Raw genomic sequence first — 15,611 nt, forward strand, 5'->3', positions numbered from 1 at the left:
TCGCACCCCGCCGCCCCCAGCACGGCGCATGCGCCCGGCCGCCCCAGCTCCTGCGCAGACGCACAGCGTGGGCGTCCCCTCCCCACCCGCGGAGGGGCATGCGCGGAGCGGCGGGGCCGCGGCGGCCGTTGGGGCGGCGGGGGCCCGGCCTTCGGGAGCGGAACGCGCTGTCCACCGCCCCTCTGCTGCCCCCTTGTAGCGGCCGAGCCGGGAGCCCCCGGTCGCCCCAGGCGGGCAGGGTACGGCCTACGGTCTGGCGTCTGCGATCCACGGCCGATTGCGGGGTGCCGTGTCGGGAGTGAGGAAACCCTGATCTGTGGAAAGAGGGACAGAGTTGCAGGGGGCAGGCTCAGAAATTTGGAGTAAAACGCCCTCAGACGCACGCGGTAACCGCTAGGGACCGGCTGCAGTGAGCCTGCCAGGCATGGAGGAGAAGAGATTCGTGCTGTTCGACGCGGCCTTGCAACCAAGCGTAGTTCCAGCCAAGTAGGATGAGATCCTTCAGAGCAGGTGATGACTGGTCGTGCTAGGAGCTTCACCAGTGAAGCATAGCTTACCCTTGCACCAGCCTTCTCTCACAGCATTTTACAGTTTGGGTAGCATGCTCCTGAAAATGGTGTTCTTCATCTAAAGCAAGAGTGTGTGGAGAAGCTGTTTACTTCAAATCATCTTCTTCTTCAGTGACAGTTCAGCTTCCAGACCCTTCACTTAGTTGATGTAGATTAGCTGGTGGAGGTGATGCTGCTGATTGCTGCACCAGAACACAGAGGCACTCAAGTACAGCCATTCCAGCCTGTACCTGGAGTGCTGCTTTTCAGTAAGAGTATCTTAATGTATTCTTTCTGGCAGAGTCAGCACCACTGAACTCTTTTTGGGACCCCAAAGAGTTCCTGCTCTACTTGAATGAGATGATTCATTGCCCATGGCTGCAGTTAGGTTTTCATTATTGACTGAAAACAGAAGGGCAGATCTTAGCAGTGATGTGAGGGGCTGCAACTCATTGTTCTATACAAACATGTGGTAAGTGCTTTATCCAAACTTTACCTATGGTTTTGTCAGCACAAAGCTTTATCCAAGATACAAAAAGTAAGAAGCTGATATTCTGCGCTCAGTGTTCAAGATCCTCTGTTCCCCCTCACAGAAACCATATCAGTTCTGGTTTGATAAAAATCTCACCTGCCTTCACCTTAATACTGATGTCGTTTGTCTTTTGTTCTGTAGCTATTAGGTAAGACACAGAGCAGAATATTCAAGTTATCTCTAAGAACCCGATGAGTTCACTAACTTATGTCAAATTTATGCTGATTAAAGACTTCCAATTAAAGACTTCCATGAAAGCCAAGCAGTTTGGAAAAATGTAGTTCAGAAGTTTACAGAGCTATAAAATCTAATTGGGAAAAAAAATACTAGTTAGGGTAACCAAGACAGCCAAATCTGTATTATTTTTATCAATATAAGTCAGTGTGATTCATTCTACATTACAAAATTTCAACTGCCTTCACCAAAGACAATTTCATGGAAGATGAACAATATCATTCTGAACTGGTGTTACAGTCATTAGTAACTGTAGCCATCACTTCCTGTAATTACATGGTAAGTTTAGGAGTTCCTTTTCCCAAAGTTTCAGTAGATGCAAAGCTTGTGAAGTTGCCAATGCCAAGCCAGAGAAAACTTCCGGAGCCCTTTCATAGTCAAAATCTCTTTAAAAGTCCCAAGACTGTTAGATCTGGATCTCTCTTTTGATAACAGTAGTAAGCATGGGTACCATAATTCTAAACTAACAACATGCTATAGAACTACATTTAAGAAAAAAAACTACTCTATGCATCTGTTTACTTGATGTAAGTCAGCATTGTGATATGAAGAAAGAGATGAACATAGTACTTTTTGCAGTGTGCGTTGCTGTCTATAAGGATGCACAGTAAGGCAAACAGTGAGATAATGATCAGCATGATCAGAGCTGAAGGTTTTTATTCCGTAGAAGACAGAAAAATACCTTTCACAGAGATAGATGCTGTGCTATGATGGAAGGAGAGTCTGGTTCACTTCTACACTTAACGGAAAAGTTCCCATCTTCTGTATTTTCAAAGCTATATAGTAATCCCTTATCTACTGCTACATCTAGATTTGAAGCTACTGCTGCAGTGCTGCAGCAATCTACCATCACACACATGTCAAACCCATCCTCAGGTTTTCAACAACTGCTTTCCACAAAAATTCAAGTGAAATGCAAAATCTTAGACCTGAACTTCAAGGCATCCTACAGCATAGGTACAGTTATATAGAAAACCACTTAGAGATTATGATCAGGATCAGTAGTTAGATTCTGAAGCCACACTGGAAGTTCCAGTAACAAAATTAGTATCTTAGGAGTGAACTTTTTCCTTGCACTCCATAGTGTCATAAAATGAGCTCTACCAGCAACAAAGGGCTATTGTTAAACTTTACCATCCTACATGCTGCTTGCCAATCTTGTCACTTACCTTTTAAAGTACTGAAAAATGCTTACTAAGGACTGTCTTGCTATGCACGCTGCTTCTTGGGAGACCGGCCTAGATACGAAAATCCTAGATTACCGATTACCTTGCTTTGTGTGCTGCTGGATATTATGTAACGAGCATGACTGAAGAATTACTCCATGTACTGTGCCAGTGCCATGGCCATATCCAGTTGGTGTTTCTACAGTTTTTCAGTCATGCTTCTTGCATAATAGCCAGCAGCAGGTATTAGCGGATATCGGTACTCAGTATCTTGCTTTTGAATTTAAATTCAGTGTAAAGCAGCATATGAAGGTGTGATGGGGAGGCAACTGTATGTGCTAGATTGGCTGGTTTATGTGCTGGGTCAATATCCAGCCAGTTTATTAAGGTCATTCTAGAAAGTGACAGACTGAGCTACACTCATGAGCTCTTGAAGTTATGAGATCAGCTAAATACAGTACTTAAAGGCAGAAATTGATGCTTAGTCATATTCAAAACATATTGTTACACATATTAAGAAAGGAATAGAGAACCTCATCTGGTGTGTAAATCTGTGTGTGTATAAGCACCTGCACCATGAATAGTGTGCACAGTACCGAGACCCCTTATCTTAACCCCTGCCCCTTCCCTGCAAATAAAAAACGCAACACCACAAACAAACAAACAAAAAACCCAAACCACGCAAAAACAAACCCCAAAACCACCCCCCCCCAAAAAAACCCAAACCCACAAAACCCCAAAACTCTTATAAGACTGAGATAAAAGCAACAAAAAAGAATCCAAGATATAGAAACTAACATCCACCAAGTAAACTAGAATTCTTCAGGCTGGAAAAGAGATGACTGAGAAAGACTATGATATAGAACACACATGAGCAAGAATAAATACATCTCAATTGAAGCACAAGGAGAGAATTCAATCAAGCTAGAATGAAGGGGAAACTGGACAAAATTTCTAGGTTTCTCTAGTTAGAGAAATCCATAATGGATTACTAAACACAAAGATAATACCACTTTTTTTCTGGAAGTCCCTCATCTGCAAGTTAATAAAGCCTGTGAGAATACTTTGCAGTAGTATAATTTATAATACTGTAATGTTTTCCTCTTCCCTACATATTGGCTGCCAAGGATGAGATACCAGGTTAGGTAGACTCTTTGTTTGTCCCATTACAATGGTTCTTCTGTTCTCCTGGTGTAATTGGGGTGGACAGAAAGGAACATTATTTTGATAGCCATAACTACACAGTAAGTCCTGTACAGTAAACCAAACAACTGTTAACTAGTATAGCCAAGAAGTCTCTTTAGTTTTTCATACCCTTTCTGTGAGGCTTGTTGTTTCAGTTCTTTAACCTTAAACTCGTGTAGATGGCAAAAATGGGAGAGGAATTGCTTTTTTTTTTTAACTCTACTAAAAAATTAGTAATCCAGAAAACTACTTGGATCTTCCACGGAAGCTGCTGAAAATATGCAAGGGGAATGTTTGGTTTCATATAGCAGGTGTATATTTCTGGTATATTTCATATATCAGATTGAGGATATGCCTTGTAAAATGTCTTTTCTTTCTTTACTGTCCTTGTTAAAAGAACTGCATGAAGGATCTTAATAGGTAAACAGGAATATAGACTGTCAATTTAGGTATGTTCTGAACATTATGAGCACCAGAAGGAGATCTGAAAAGCCAGAGTTGTTCACCACTGTGGTGGGGAACAAAAGATGGGGAAAAGGAAGACAGAGTGACTTGTTACCGAAGCCCCTTTGAAGAGTCATTTAACTTTGGAAAGTACTGTCAGGTTACCTTCTAGGATTTAAAAATCACGAGGACTATGTTCTAACCAAGTAATTGTACCAGAATACCTGCAGACATTACACAGAAGTTTAATAATTCACTTGCTTATGATCTACACATTACTTAATGACTAGACATTTATTGCAGCCTTTTTGTACAAAAAGTGTTAATGAAATCCCATAGACAGACGTTAAAGCTAGAAAAGTTTACGGAAAAAAAGTCTGGCTAGGAGAAAGATTATAGTCAGCAGCAAATACAGCTAATTTGAAATAACTTATTCAAAGTGTATTGGAAATTCCCCAACACAATCTTAAGACAGGCTAGGCTTTTTTTTTTTAAATACATATACAAACTCAAATTGTGGTCTGATGAGAGATCACTGGTGAGATTATGGCCTACGTTCCACTTCTGGGTAGGATGGATATTTCTAGTGGTTTTTTTTCCTGAGTTTAAGAGAAACAAAAATACTTGTGCACAAAGATATGGATAGCCACATTTATTACAGTAAGAGATCAACTGAATTTTTTTCAACTTGGTGCAATACCTCATTGAAGTTCTTTCAAAGCTAGTAAAGTTTTTTGTGTTCTATTTAAGATTTACAGCAAGTTTTAATGACACTGTTTTCAACATCCCTGGAATGATGTATTCCATTAGGCTGCATCATCTAAGTCACTGTATACTTAAATGCGCACTTCTAGTGTACATTAATCTAGTCATCAGGTTGATCGCATCCCATTCATTACTTCAATTACTTAAATGATGAACTCAACAGCATTGTTTCACAGTGAGTCACTTGGGGCCAATACTCCACCTTTATGACTGTTCTGCTCTGTTGCTGCCAAAAGCACATTTCATCCAATCAACTTTCAAACAGATGCAAGGATTAGAAAGCATTAGTGAACATTAGTAATGACAAACTGGAATAGTTTAGTGTTTGTAGCTTCCATTTTGACTTCTTGTAGTCACACTTCAGCCCTGCATGAAAAGTTTTGGGAGATTTATAGTGCATTCAGGAGGTGCATTGCTACAGAAACATCATACTGAGTTTTTTCATCTATTCTATGTAAGATGGGGAAATAACATGATGAATTATTACGCTGTAATACTGCCAAGAATACGTGCAATGGTTAGCTGAATTTATACTGTTGATGTATCAATATATTTGACATTGCATACCTGTTTTAGGCACTTATCTGCAAATCTCAACTTGAATCAGCTTATTTGCAGTCAACTAGTAAAAATAACCTAAACGAAAAAATACTGAAGTATTTAAATCATTTGAAGTCAATGAAAAGCAAACAAACCTGAAATGTTTAGAAGAGCAAGGTCTGATTGTGTAACTTCACTCAATACCAAAGGGCTCCATTGTATCTACCACAGAAGCAAGATGTGGTGTCCAGACGACAAAGATCTTCTCCACTCTGGTTATGATATATGACACAAACAGAAAAGGTAACTGGTGGTAGATGGGTCTGAAGCTAAACTAGTAGGATTACATGGTATCTCAGTAAAGTATTCCTAGTACAGCATAGTGGAATAAATGGTACTTGTGTTCTTAATTAAGCCAAATACAGCTTGTAATTATTACTATACTAACAAAGAGGAAGTGCAAAGGCTTGAGAATGAGTTTATGACAGATAGTAAACAAAATAATGAACGATACTAGTCTGGACAGATTTTTAAGCTGTCGAGGTAAGAAGCAGCTATTTTAAATACTGTGAAAGACTTAAAACAATTTGATTATATATTTAACTAGGATTGCACATTAAAAATCAGAATGGCAGTATGAACAGCTTGGCTAGTGAATGGCTTGCATTTGAGAAGTCATGCTATGTGAAAATAATTCTTACGTCTGTCTTTCACAACATCCATAGACATACATCTTAGTGCTTACTAATAGCAGCCACCAGCTTAAGCGCCTGGAAGAAAGATGTGAACTTCACAGTGTCCTTATCACCTTGATAAAACTCTGAAAGCGTAAGTGCCGATGCAGATGTGCAGGCTTGTATTGGTAATGATTACAGAGAGTCTCCTGTCTCCACTCACATCGAGTGACATCTTGTTATTTCTGCCAATTTTGAAATTAAGATACTGAGGTTTGGGGTTTTTTTTTTTAAAAGAAATAAAAGTAGCCAAGATGCCTATGGTTCTTAGTTAGACAAACTAAACTCTGTGTTGTTACATTGGGCAATTATTTGCCCAACAATCCTCTGTTAAATACTGCTATTTTATGGACTGAGAAACAGTTACACAGATGAGTGAATGCTTGCAACAAATGAGAGCTGTGGTCTAAGTAAGGTTCCAGCTAGCTTCCATCTGCTTTTGGCCCAAAGATGACAACAGTTTTGTTGTGTAAGGCTTTCGGTAAGGAGGATAGGAATAAGGAAAACTAAAATTAGTTACATCTTCCTATGGCAAAGTACTGGAGAAAGTGACGCAACAATCTTACTCCCTTATGCTAAGTTACATAAAGAATTAAAGAAAATGAATACTTGAATTCTTACTTTGTCATGTGGTTCATCTGTTCTTCCAAAGTATTTCCAAAGCTAGAAGGAAAAGGTGCACATATTTATATGCCTCCAGTTATTTCAGATGTGGTTCCAAATGTTTATTTGAGCATGTACATTTCAGAATGAAAAATGTTTATGCAAGACAATGACCACGAACATGTCAAGAAGAGAAAAAAAAACCACAATGTAAGATAACTCAAACTTTCCTTTTGAGATAATGCTTAATGATTAAGACACTGAAAGATGCCTTGTGTCAAAATGCAGTTCTAGTAAGAAAAATACTACCTCAGAATTTAGTTGTAAAACAGTTTGCGTTTTTTTTGTTGCTGTTATTAATTTTAAAGCAAATTCCTCTTTTTAATTTTTTTATGGTCTCGTTCACTATGTTTGAGTCTTCAAATTACAGAATCCTTCACTTTCCATACCTGCAAGCCAGAGAATCCCCAAGACAAATAAACATGAATGTAAAGCTGAAAGATAGCTTGAGAAAATTGCAAATTAAATGTGCCTTACATGTAAGGACTTTCCTTGACAATCATTTCAAGGTAAAAGGACTGTCAAATTAACAGCGCTTTCCATTGTGTGCAGTACTTTATCAGAGAAAGAAAATTCTACTTGGCCTTTGTATTAAGCACTGGGGGTGCATAGAAAAATAATGGGAACTTTAGAAATATTGATTCCAGTTATAGAAATACTGCAGTAGTTATGCATCCAAATTAACCCGTATGCCGTAAACAGAGGGGAAGGCTTTAAGTTCTACTGTATATTTAATAGAGGCAATTTATTACTATCCATTTTGCCAAGGGGCAATAAGAAAAGGAAAAATGGGTAAAACTGTCAGCATAACAGTTCAACATGTTTTATTTCCTTATTTTAAAAATAAATGAAGATTTGACCAAAATTATTTCTACCTGAAGCTTCAAAATAAACATAATTTTTCACTTTTATGATTCAAATTAAAGTCTGTCAAAAAAGAATCTGTGTCACAAAAACCTGAAAAACTGTGATTCAAAAATAATTCCTTATATGCCATAGTGTAACACACATGTATTAATACATGTGCAACATAATTGCATCCATTTTCCTTAAAAAGTGGACTGATTATTGGAAACAACCTCATTTTAAGTCTGCCATTATTCAGATTAACATTTGGGTGTATTTTGGGAGGTTTCGATGGTATATACTGCTCATTTTATGCAAAACAAGGGTAAAAAAATGCACTTTATATATTAGTACTTTATATAAGCCTTATGTTTCACTGTGAGTCATTCTGGGATAACAAAAGCTACCAACATCTACTCTGTGAACACTTAACATACACAAATTATTTTACACACACAATATTGCTACTGAAATGCTTTTTCATTCATGTATATCTTTAAATTAGACATTTTTTTTTTTTTAAAGAAATAGCATGACCAACATTGAAAGTACAATCCTTTACACTGTTGCAATCTGACCACAAACTTAGTCATAATATTCAGTTCAAAATGCTAGTTCTTGCTCTGCTCATCTTGTTTGTACATACAGGTAGTAATTAACCTGAAAAAAAAATTAGAGGCCACAGCCTAAGATCAGGCTCTAAGCTGATAGCAGGAGACTTGAACAAAACATCTGACTGACAGCAGGGTGTTCTGTCATAGGCACCCCACAACATAAAGGGAGTGAGGAAGGCTATTTGAAAGAACACAAAACTTCCCCCATCCATCCCCAACAGGAACTGATCTCTCTGCTAATCCACTTGGTCACTACACACCTACTCTGCTGTTAACAGCTATTCCATGGCTGCCTTGTCTTCTGGAGGCAAAAATCAAAGTCCTTCAATTAAGCAGACTTTCAGCTGAGTGTGCAGCAATTAATTTCTACTATAAATTTTATTATTGTAAGTAGTTATATAACAATCCATTTTACTGAATTTAATCATTACACTATAGAAGCTATCTGTGCTAGACATATGTAATTGTCTACATGCTATTGACCAACTGTTAAAAAGTGAAAGTGAACATACAATGTTCAAATCAACATGGGTTGATTTTGCCCAGAGAGCTACCTACTATTAGTTTCATACTTCCGAGACTCCTGTATCAGGAAGTTATGTAAATGGAAGGACAGATCTTTAAATAGTTTGTACTATCACGGTCCCATAAAAGCTAGATAAAATTAGACTAAGACCACTATAAGTTTTGGTTCAAGGTCTTAAAGAATTTTAATTTATTTCTATTTTATTCCTTTTTTATTCACATTATTGATAGCATAAACAGTGAGAATGATTTTTTTTTTTTTTCCCTTTGGTCAGACTTAGCAAGCATCAGCTGTTTCAAACAAAAATACAGTCCATGTACCATTTCTCAGCAGTAAAGCAGTTACCAATTATCACCCAGCAGGCATTAATGTCAGTTCACGTAAACCTGTTTCTACACTGATCTGCCCTCAAGCAGCATGAAGCATGTAAACTGAACTTAACTGACCATAACTTACCCAAAGATCATTTTCTTTCAGATAAAATGAAAATTCTTATTCAAGATACTTCAGAAGTTACATTTATGAACCAGAAGAGTGCACTACTGGGTCAGGCAAAACATAAATTGAATGTGAAATTTTAATCTTTCATTAAAAATTAGAATGCAACATCTATATTTAAACAACTTTATTAACATAGTCAAGCAGTGATTAACATTCACATCTATTATGTCACATCATACAAATGTAAATACAAAATTACTACAGTACAATATATATTCTCTGCATGATCCAAAATATTTGGTGGCCCCAAAAACTCTTTAAAATTCAGCAGCTTATCAAAAATTAAAACCATATTCTATTTAAAATGAAGTTCTGTTAGCACATAGGCAGACTTCAAGAAATATCACTCAATTTAATACAGTTTGAGAGGTTGCAGGAGGATATGTTTGAAGGAAACATTCCAACATTGTGGCAGATACAGAAACATCAGATTTAAAGCTTTCAAGCAAAACTCATACAACCTAAGTTGTCAGCAGAAAGATCCAGTCATCTTTCATTTTAAACTATTTTTTATACTGCACCCAATTTAGAATTTTAGAAGTGTCTAGTATTAGTAAGTCAGACAATGTACAACATAACTACTATCTCTTCCCATGAAAAAAAGAGATTACGCTGGAGATTTCAACAGCCAAATGAACCTCTTTTTCTAATCACTGTCCTTGCAAAAACTACCCAGGCCTTCTCAATTTTGTTGCTCACCCAGAGTAAGGAAATAGATACCTAAGGCGAAAGTAGCACAACAGAACCAGCTTATAGAAAAATGTTACTATACTGTAAGTGCTGAATTCTTCAAGATGTGGATTTGGCTTACTTAAAGTATACTCTAACACTACACAGGGATTCATCTTATAGAGCTATTTTAAACTTCCCTCATATAAGTACATTCAAGTAAGTATCATTATTTTAGCAGAATATACTCTACAAGGCAAGCAACAAGAGTACTTGCCTCAGTTTCCCATTTAAAATAATCTAAAACTGTCTTGCTCCAACCATTAAGTGCAAAGAGCAAGCATCAGTGGCAGACAAAAACCAGTTTCTATTGGAGAAGAACACCTAGAAGACTGATGGATGCAAGTCATTCTGGAGAATGCATAGGTGAGTGAAGTACACAGCTACTGATCAAGCTTTATTTATTCAATATGAGGTTACTGGAAATACTTAACAAATACTTATGCAATGTACATCAGCGTCTGAGATAACTGCAGGATGTTTTGCCATTTCACTGTAGAGCTTAACCTTTATCTAAGATAAAAAGTTACTCTTTAGACCCTATATAGAAGCTTTATGTGTCTATCATCCTCATGAGAGAGATCGTATTGAAGCAATTAGTGTTAAGTTGCAACTTCTTTCCTTGACAAAATCTGAAACAAATTATTTTCAATATAATGTTGGATTTAAAGCATTTTTTTCAAGAAATATTTCAGTTGTTTGAATACGGATTCTCCTCATGAGGCATTCTCCTCAAGGGAAGAATATTTTTGCACCTTATCTGTTAATACATTCAATATGAATAAAATAGGTGAAGCAAAAGTCATTGTCCCACAGTAGAATGTGAATTTAGAGTATGTTTAAGACAGAGGAGCTGCCTAAATGAAATACATAAACTGATATAATAAGACATATTTTTTCTTAGCATGTGTTCTGAAGAAAAAGGGTACAAGAGTATTCACCTGAGATAAGCTAGTATTTGAATATTTCTAAGTAGCAAGGAGTTTCACTTGAGAAAAGCCACTTGAAGTTTTAAAATATACATTTTACTATTATACAATATATGCAGTTTATGTAATTAAGATTGATGTATAACATAAAAGTCCTAACAAAAAAAAAATCACAGTGTGTATCAATATTGTTAGTTACAAAATTTATGCTACTTCATAACTTTTAAAAATTATAATGATTATAAATTTTAAATCCATTTTTCTAAAAGTGATCTTTTGAGTACAAGCTTTAAGGACCAATAAACTAACGCATAAGAATTAGCTTATTACAATTTAAATATATACATATTCACCGATTTAGAAAATAATCAAGCTTTGGAAAAAATTTACAAAATTGATTATTTTTGCTTGCACTGGTTAAAATAATGAACTATTCTAATGTTTTTCCCTAAATGAAATGAGCTGTTTCCTGAATATGTAATGAAAAAAAACTTTAGTATTGAACTTCACTTAAGACTAATTTAACAGCAATTTAGAACTGCCAAAAAGATGCATTTATAAGGATTTTAAATACGCTTTCTGTTACCAACTTAGGTTGATCAGCAGCTTTTGTTCACTCTCAGAATCCTTCAAAAAGGGAAACTCAAAACAGGAAAAAGGCATATATAAAAACAGTAAACACTGACCTCCTGAGGTTCCTACAACAAAAAAATTCAAGTAGAAAATCTACACCATTACTTAGCAGCGGCTATTTCTGTAGTTTAGCACACTAACAGCACTTTATTCAGTGTGTAAGGAGCAAATGAAGTAAGCCGTGCTTTTAGCATGCCAAGAGGCAGAAACACTGGAATGTAACAAAGACAAACTCACAATTCTACCAGTATAAACATTCAGTCAACATTCAAGAACTGTCAAGACTACACCACAAGAATTAAGATTCTTTTTATATATCCCATGATGCAATAATTGAATTATAAACGTTAATGCTGATTCAGAACTTTTCTTACCTCACATTATACCCTAAATGGCTTCTGCAAATCTCTGCGCTATATTATGCATTAAGAATATGGTTTATTTGCTTTAAAATATACCGTGAGAAAACTTAGTGATAAAAAAAGACTATTTTTAAAGTCCTGTTTATTTCTGCCTTATTTTAGTTATTTTCCTTGCTGTTAATACCAGATCAGTTCACATCTGTACAAATACCTATTAAAATATGTATGTACAAAAGTGGCATCCTAAGCTAATCTGAGGTGAGGTGGAGTGGTTTTATTTGGTTAAAGGGGCTTTCTGAAATTTAAGGAGATTAGTTAAACTCAGATTCTAGCTGTTACACTACAGTATTAGTTGGGTAGGCTTTCTATTCTACAAAATTTTAGTGTCATTACTCTGAAACTCTTACCCTAATGTTGAAGCATACTCAAAATTAAAGCAAGTTTGGGTCTAAAATAATATTCCACCTTGCCAAATTTTAAAGGTTTGGGTTTTTTTTCCTTCTAGAATTTGGTTTTAAAGTGTTTTTAGTGACTATTACTAATTTACCTCAGAGTTATTATTTAAGAAGGAATTTTACAAAGCAAAGTAATTTGAAAGCAAGTTATCACATGCAATTTTGACCAAATTGAATACATACTGTGTACTAGCATTACTCAATGTACTTCATACAGTACATGTCCAAACTATTCTTCAGGCATAATCCATTAAAATTTGCAAAGCCAAAAAAAAAAAAAAAAAAAAAAGTATGCATGTTTTACATTCGCGCTATCATGCAAAAAAAAAAAAAAAAAAGAAAAAATCAAAACTCCTTAAAACAGCATTTAGAAGTTCACACTCACACAGCTCAAACTTCAGTGCAATGGCTAATTCATTCAACAGTGAAAGAACAGAAGCATGCAAAGAAGAGCAAGTTCTTAAAACAAAACAAAACAAAAAAAACCAACAACAACCAAACAAAAAACCCCCAAAACTGTTATCCAGTATCCATTCTGCAATGCAAAGGTGAGAAACTAAATCTACAAAAAGGCTGTTATGGCTTAATTTTGTTTTGCAGATTAATTACGCAGCACTTGAAAAATGGAAAGCTGTGGCTTCACCTCTGACCAGCAGAGTTAAAAATCTCTCCATTTTCCTTAATCATCATGGGATACTCTTTAGGCAATCTAAATTATTAAAGACTTGCCACTTTCAGATGGACACAAGATCAAGTGTACCAGTTAGGATTTCACATTCACAGTACGTAAGAAAATACACATGGAAGGAAAAGTAAAGGGTTAACTTAACAAGGATTTATTCACAGGAATACATGTAAGTAGAGAAAAAAAACAAAACAGAAAAGCTAAACAAATGAAATGAAGAGGATCCAAACCAACTTTCACTCCGTAGCTTTAAACTTGCACCCTTTTGCATTTAACTACATCACAAAGGGCCACCAACATGCGCCGATACAGTGTAGATACCCTGCATTACATCCATTAACTTAAACATCTCTTAAGATCATGCTTTGAACAAAAAGAAAGCGTAGAAGGTAATATCTTGAGTGGGAATAAACACAAATATAGCAATCATGTCATCAACTTCTACAATTGTCTTTACGTGCCAACTAACATTTATGCAGCCTTTAACGGGTCTTACCATGTAACTCATTTTTAGAGATTCTGATAATATCACTAGTATATAACCATGCAGAAAGCACATCACACTGACAGCACAGAGGCAAATATTTTGCACAGCTATATCAGCTTTCCACATTGTGCAGGTTACACACAATACAATATCAATCTTATTCTTAACAGATCCTAAAAAGGTATTTCAAGGCCTAATTGTTAACTACAGTACTTTATATCTATATTCTTAATAAAAATAAAATCCACAGAATCTTAAAAAGGAATTTTAAATGCAGGGCTATATTGAATTGGTAAACTGCAACACAAAACTGGCGCAACGTAGGTAAATGTATACCAATTTCACTCTATGTGATGCAAGCATGCTACTTTCCCACTAATTTAAATTACTTCTGATCACTATGAGCCAGAACGCATGCCTGAACCTTAAACTGCACATTAAGAATAATGCCTTACTCTAGAAATTAAATCTAATGAAGTACAATAATCAAATCATATCCACTACTTTAATTCTTTTTTTTACTGTAAAAATTAAGATGCTAATCTTTCCTTTGAAGTGTCCCTCCCCTTACCCCAAACATGAAAGGAGTGACTCATTTGGCAGCTTGCAGGTTGCTTCAGTTTGTCCAAGTTAACCTTTATTAATTTATGATGGGGTTTCTATATTGTACATTGCAAGTGCCTGCTCCTAATACAGACACAAGCTGCATTTTAACTTTACTAACTTCATTTGTGTAGTTCTTCATTAACATGCAAATACCTAGGAATCCCATCAAGCAGGATGAAATAATGTAGAAAACCCTTACTTAAAAAAAAATAAAAGAAAAAAAGAAAGCCTTTTACTGTTTGTGACCCCCATTCTTAGGTTTCCTTTATTGTGCGCAAAATTGTTTTCCTCTTTACGTATCCCTATGGTTCAATTATATGGTTCTTATTTTGGTACAATTCCCCACAATATTCCAGAATGTTCTGTTTTGTGACTAGATTCCTTTTTTTTTTTTCTTCTTCACATCCAGTGCAGAGTTGTAATAGGAGACAGATTTCCACCCACAAAGGCTCCAGATGTTAAAACATTTCCCAACATCGACTTAATACAGTGACGGCAACACCTCCCTCCCGCCCCTCCCAGTAGGGTTGGGATTGTACTGTATTCCCTACTGGTTTACCCTTCCCCCCAGTAAAGGGTAACATTTTCCCTGGGTGCAGAGGCTCCCTCATAGTCTCCCAGACTGAAGGACCTGTAAAACAGAAAGAAAAAGATTACTTACATCTTACCTTGAACCTTAACTGACAGATCTGTGCATAAACAAATAGCTTTTTTGCCTTTTTAAGCAGTAGGTGCCAACCTTTAACTTAAAAAAAATGAATTTATGCCTAGATTTTCCCTTTTAAGTCTGTAAAGAGCCTATTAGAACAGGAAAATTATTGTTCATGAAAGAACAATATATGCCTTAAAGCATATATTGTCACTATTGTCACTAAGCTTAGATTTAAGACAAAAGAAGTCCTATATATTCTAACCAGCTTTTCCATTTTTAGCACAGAATTATGAGGTAGTTATGACTTTAAGAAAGGTCAGTAACAGATGTGTTTAATATTCTAACAACTTCACTTTTAGGTTGGTCAATCAAGACAGCCATAGTGTCTCCTCAGTTCAAACTGAGAATAATGGCGAATTTTATCACTTTGAATTCCTCTTTGCTAGGAGGAGAAAATACTCTTATGTCAGAACTAAACTCTCCTCATGGATAAATATGTAAATATTTGGAATTGGTTTATTTTTAATCCATTGTTCACATCAAACATGTAATTCAAACAGGATTTCTTATGTCACTGACTTTGAAAAAAAAAATCTGAGGCTGACTTTTAAACAGTTGTCCATTCAACAATAAAAAAGAATTTAATGATTCACTCCCATAATTGCAGTACAAAAATTCTACAGCAAGTATCAAATTCATATAAAGACTGATGAATAAACTTAATTAATCTTCTTTTTTTAAGTAGTATAATAATCTCTTCACAGTATCACACTAC

At 35.9% G+C, this 15,611-nt stretch overlaps 1 protein-coding gene across 1 annotated transcript in view; it reads right to left on the bottom strand.

Moving 5' to 3' along the window:
• Positions 1–13,219: 13,219 nt before the first annotated feature.
• The window catches only part of TNPO1 (transportin 1), a 57,176-nt gene continuing 54,784 nt past the window's right edge, over positions 13,220–15,611 (bottom strand). Inside the window, exon 26 of the mRNA XM_086770194.1 lies at positions 13,220–14,815. The gene's annotated coding sequence lies outside the window, so the exon portion shown is untranslated. The remainder of the gene's footprint in view (positions 14,816–15,611) is intronic.

The sequence above is a fragment of the Chlamydotis macqueenii genome, chromosome Z (assembly GCF_036417535.1).
Source record: "Chlamydotis macqueenii isolate bChlMac1 chromosome Z, bChlMac1.mat, whole genome shotgun sequence".
NCBI lineage: Eukaryota > Metazoa > Chordata > Aves > Otidiformes > Otididae > Chlamydotis > Chlamydotis macqueenii.